A 5535-nucleotide genomic window follows, 5' to 3' on the forward strand; every position below is an offset into this window, starting at 1 on the left:
AGTGGCTTTTCTTCTTCTCCCCTGAAGCTATCAATTAACCTTCCTAGTGATTTCTCCAGGATACATATTGCTGTTGTTAATTAAGATGGCTTCCAATTCCGGTTTGCTTGCAGATGGCAATTTGGGAATGCGGATGGACCCGTAGATGCATGGCATTTTTAGCTTCGGTAATATACGGGGAGGGGGAAAAGCCTAGATCTTGGCAAGCCCTTGAGGGGCATGCTTGGCTCACAGGGACTATATTTCTGTTGCAATATGGAAGGTTTCCAGTGTGATAAGGAAGCTTCCTGCTCCTTTGAGCTCGCTTTCTCTGTTTGCCTCCACAGCAGTTGAACAAAATGAAGACACAGAACAGAACAGTTAGCTAGGTCCCTCTCTCCTCTTTCTATACAAAGTAGTTTCTCTTCACAATAAAAGTTATTTTATTCTTCCAAGCTGCTGGGAACTCTGACCCTTTTTGCAAAATTTAAACTCTGCCAACATATTGAAGGTGTTTGTGGCAATGGGCAAAACGGTACTGAGCGTTCACAACGGATGTCACTAAAACACAAGAGTTTGTTCATGGCAGGTATGAACCCACAACCCCCCCCACACACACACACACACACACACAGTCACGCACATGTGCCCTGAGACTGCAGGAAAATCCTCCATGTCTTTTTCTGAACAACATTTCTCAGGATTCTCTGCTGAGAAACCATGACAGTTAAAATGGAAGAGAAGAGGTATCAGTTTTTTACTTTAATCATTGTGAAAGCTAATAACATCCTTCACTCTGTCTCCCAGCAGGTCTCTAGATGTCGTCTTCTCAACAGATTGAATTTCTCTCCGTAGAATCTTCCCTGGGCCCAGAGACTCAACTGTTTGCAACAGCTGAAGAGATGTCCAAATCACAAACGGGTTTCACTCTTCCTTTCCTCATGGCACTAACTTCAGGACAATCGGTTTCTTTGGCAATAGGAATAATTCGGAAGTCGGCTCCAAGGGAATCTGCAGTAGCGAGAGATCCAGCCAAGAAAAAAAAATGTATAAAGCAGGAGGTTATACAATATTTTGATCCCAGTTAACTAACCGGTTATTCCAACTCAAGAAAAAGCCTCCCAGGTGAATCAGATTAGAGGGCCGGTGTGTTAATACTTAAGTATCTGGAATTGTCGAAAGTGAAATATCTTACTGACCTTTCCCTCCCTTTGTCTAAAATCCTTTTAAGGCCTTACGGCTTGACGGTTTCTTCTACTTGGGGACACTCACCGGGGTTTCTTTGCAGCTTCTGAAGGAGAACCTACGCAAAAGCATTACTGTGGCAAGTTTCATCGTGACCAACGCAAATCTCATCCCGATGCAATTCCGGGGACCGGCTCCAAAGGACAGGTAGGTGTAAGGATTGGTGTTTTCTCTGCTGAACCTTGTAGAGGACATTTTTTGTTTTGGAAGGTGAGTGTTGTTGTTGGGAGGGGCAGGCTGGGGGAACTGAGCTAACCCTGGAGAGATGCCGGCTCCTTTGGTTGTGTAATCAAGGACCTTTGCTGCACACAACAGATAATGCACTTTCAATGGACTTTATAATTAGATTTTCCTGTTCTGCACAGGACAATCCAGCTGCCAAAGCCCATTGAAAGTGCATTATCCTACGTGTGCAGAATGGGCCAAGGTGTTTACCTTGTTGAAGAGAATGGAGTCGATCTCGTCAAGAAGCTCCTGTTGGACATCCGGGTGCAGGGCCAAGAGGCAGGCGATATAACGCAGGGAAGTGCTGCAGGGCTCATAGGCAAAATAAAGATGATCGCTTGGGCCAGAATTTCAGTGTCCGTCAGTCCTAAGAACAAATGGAGGCAGAAAAGGGGAAATCCAAATACTCTGCTGAGTAACTGCGTGCAAATATCTGATACCTCTCTGACCAAAACAGAACTGCCATGAAGTGTGGCAGCTAAACAATAATGCTCTGCATTTATGTATTTATCATGTGCATTATGTAGCCAGGAGTTTCTAGAATTGTCTCTCTGCCAAGCAAGAGACGTTTGTCATTGCCTGCCTCCATGTCATGACCCTGGTATCCTTTGAAGGGCCCTTCCAAATACCAGCCAGGGCCAAACCTTCTTAGCTTCTGAAATCTCACGTGACTGGGCTTGCCTGGGCTAATCAGGTCAGAACAATGGTCTGCAAACACAGAGCTTACTGTGAAAACACTTCCAAGTTTCTTGGGCTCCTAAGGACAAAGTTCTATAATGTTGCTGTCTCTCCCCGCCCCACAAAAAAGTTCACGTGATTCTTTGTTTTGTTCATACATTCTCCAGAGTATAACTCCCTGGTTAGCACTTAGAGCAGAGAAGGTTCGTTTTCTGGGTATTGTTGGTTCATGCTTGCTGAACGCAGCAAAGAAAACTTGATGTCTTGCCAAGGTGGATTTGTGGATTCTGCTGACACTGATCAGAGACGTGTTAAACATGTATTGAGAAGTCGAGGACTTCTAAGTATTCCAGACAGGTGAACTGATTGCCAGGGCTAGGATCTGTAGGTGTAATTCAAGGATTCCCTTATCCCCAATGGAAAGAGACGAGCGAGCTGAGAACTCTTGGCCTTCTGTTTCCAGCCTCCTCAGCAACTCTGGGCAAAGCAAGATCAGGACCTGATTATCTCCTGAATGAATCTTTCCGCTTGATGTGTAATATGAGATCTGGAACTAGTGCTGATTGTTTTGATATCAGTAGACACCATGGTGTAGTGGTTAAGAGCCGTGGATTCTAATCTGGAGAACCGGGTTCGATTTCCCACTTCTCCTCCACATGGAACCTGTTGGGTGACTTTGGGCCAGTCCTAGTTCCCCCCGAACTCTCTCAGCCCCACCTCACAAGGGGCTTCTTGTGAGGAGAGGAAGGGAAAGGCAATTGCAAGCTGCTTTCAACTGCCTCAAGGTAGCAAAAAGCAGGTTAGAAAATTCTAACATGAAGGGCCCAAAAGCTCCAATGGGGTGGGGAGAAGCCCATTTTTGGGCCCTTCATGCAACCCTGGCTCACATCTCAGGACGACTGCCACGCCAGTCCCGTGGCAGCCAAAAATCCTACAGGGCAATGACCTTGCACACTCTCCTGAGCTTGGGGTTGGTGCCGCATTAGGAAATAACCCTCCAAAGCTACTGAATGAGTATTGCCACTGTAAGCGATCGTCCCCTGAAGTACTGCTTCCTTTCTCCCTGTATTTAACTTTGACTGCTCTGCAGGGCTGTCCAGGTGGGAGGTTCTCAGCGCAGCCCAGATTTCTCCTGGTTCGTATGGCATGGCTTCAGCCACGGTTTCAGCTTGAAAGGGGAGGGGCTGCTGCCAGTTCTCCAGGAGCTTCCCAGCCTTGAACTGGCAGAACCCTCCCCATTCACTCCCCACCAGCAGCCAGGGAGGATCTGCAAGCCCTCACCAACAGCTGTAGTGTTTGCTGGCATGGAAATGGATTCACAAGCTCCTGGACTCTGCAGAGAACCTGCAGAATGGTTGTTTCTTTCCCGCTTCTGCCTCTAAAACACTAGGAGGAAAAACAACAAAATAATACCTACAGAGTCCTTTTTAGGTGACCCAAGCTTGTCGATGTATTTATGTAATCGGAGGGGTCAGGATACTTCAGCGCCAGAGGGAGAGTTTTCTATCCTCTCTCTGCGTAAACAAAGGGAAATGATCTCACGAAGCTGTTGCTTTCTGCTTTTCCAAAGGCGCAGCTTGGATCTGGGCCAGTAAAGGATTGATGAGGCACACATTGCAGGAGAGCGGAGTGTCAGGAGAGAGTTTAACAAAACTCTTCATTCTGGCCATCCTAGTGTAGCCATTAAGATTGGTGGCCTCTAATCTGGAGAGCCGGATTTGACAGCACCTAGACAATAACATTCTGAGTGCTGTAATGGCAGGTACAGGTAAAGGTAAAGGTAAAGGTATCCCCTGTGCAAGCACCGAGTCATGTCTGACCCTTGGGGTGACGCCCTCTAGCGTTTTCTTGGCAGACTCAATACGGGGTGGTTTGCCAGTGCCTTCCCCAGTCATGACCGTTTACCCCCCAGCAAGCTGGGTACTCATTTTACCGACCTCGGAAGGATGGAAGGCTGAGTCAACCTTGAGCCGGCTGCTGGGATTGAACTCCCAGCCTCATGGGCAAAGCTGTCAGACGGCTGCCTTACCACTCTGCGCCACAAGAGGCTCATCAGGTACAGGTAGTGAGGGGTAAAAAAGCCTCACAAGGCAGAAGAAGCTGAGCCCTGTTCTTGGCCCAACCATTGTTTCTCTGACCAGGCATTAAGAGATTAAAGATTCAGTTTTCTTCTAGGCACTCCCCTTTTAACTCTTTTAAACATATATATTTTCCAAATGTTATTTATTGAACATTTGGTAGCAGTAAGTGACATAACCCAATTATTTATATATAGGGTATGATAGCTGGAAAGTGAGACTCTGTGGAATTGCCCTACCATTTCCTTGGTGCCCTAAATACATTTTGCTTATGGGTTAATCCAGTCTTTCTCCTGTTGACAGGTGTGTTTTCAGGATTCTGTGCTTGGAAAGTAATTCTCAGATGTGTTCCAGGCGCCACAGAGTTTCCAAGGCAAGAGGTCTTCAGGAGGTTTGCCATTCCTTGGCTGCACGTCACAAACCTGGTGTTCCCTGGTGGTCTCCCACCAAATTCTAGCAGGGGTAAGTCTTCACTTACCCTCCCACCCAGATAAGTCTCCACTTGCCATTCTTAAACATTAGATTTCATGTTTTAAGCTTAATCAGCAGGCCATTCTGTGCCGGGGGGGAAATTAAGACTGCAATGGGAAATACCTGGAGATTTCGGAAGTTGAGTCTGATGAGATTGCAGTTTGGGGAGAGGAAGGAGCTCAGCAGGGTATGATACCATAGAGTCCACCTTCCAGAGTGGAAAAGAGAGCATATTCTGTTGGAATATGCAAGATTGACAATGTGCATGATTGAAGGCCATTAGAAACAATATCCTGCAGGGGGTGTTGGAGGAGATGTGTATTTAGCATAGTTATATCAGAAAGTTCCTGATTTTTTTTTTCTGCATGGTCACCTCCTATGTCCTGATTGGTTCATTTGGAGGTTTCCTGCTCCTTTGAGCGCACTTCCTCCCTGCTTGCCTCCAGAACAGGTTAGCAAGGTCTGTCTCTCCTCTTTTTACACAAATTTGCCTCTTCCCAATAAAACAATTATATCCTTTCAAGCAGCCTGCGGCTCAGCCTCTCTTTGCGAATTTAAACTCTGCCAACATATTCAAGGTGTTTCTGGCCATGGGATGCAAAAATGGTACTTAACATTCGTATTGTAACGTAGACATCATTCAGATGCTACCAATACACCAGAGTTTGTTCATAACAGGCATGAACATCCAATTCTGTCTGATTTTCTCCTCTCCCTCCCCGCCCCCGAGTATGCTGAGACCAAAGATGAATAATCAGTGTCTTTTCCCAAATGAGATTTCCCAAGATTCTCTGCTGAGAAACTACGACAGTCAAAATGGAAGGAAACTGATGCCTGTTTAAGGACAGATAAGCCTTAA

At 46.3% G+C, this 5535-nt stretch overlaps 2 long non-coding RNA genes across 2 annotated transcripts; one reads left to right on the top strand and one right to left on the bottom strand.

Moving 5' to 3' along the window:
• Positions 1-849: 849 nt before the first annotated feature.
• LOC143827011 (uncharacterized) lies at positions 850-3957 on the bottom strand. Its single transcript, XR_013227163.1, has 3 exons — positions 3545-3957; positions 1660-1816; positions 850-990 (listed from the first exon to the last, which is right to left on the bottom strand). It is a non-coding gene; the product is annotated as an uncharacterized LOC143827011 (long non-coding RNA).
• Positions 975-5431, top strand: LOC143827012 (uncharacterized). The gene is made up of 3 exons (XR_013227164.1): positions 975-1104; positions 1268-1371; positions 4509-5431. It is a non-coding gene; the product is annotated as an uncharacterized LOC143827012 (long non-coding RNA).
• Positions 5432-5535: the final 104 nt, after the last annotated feature.

Source organism: Paroedura picta, chromosome 17 (genome assembly GCF_049243985.1).
Source record: "Paroedura picta isolate Pp20150507F chromosome 17, Ppicta_v3.0, whole genome shotgun sequence".
In the NCBI taxonomy this organism is placed as follows: Eukaryota; Metazoa; Chordata; class Lepidosauria; order Squamata; family Gekkonidae; genus Paroedura; species Paroedura picta.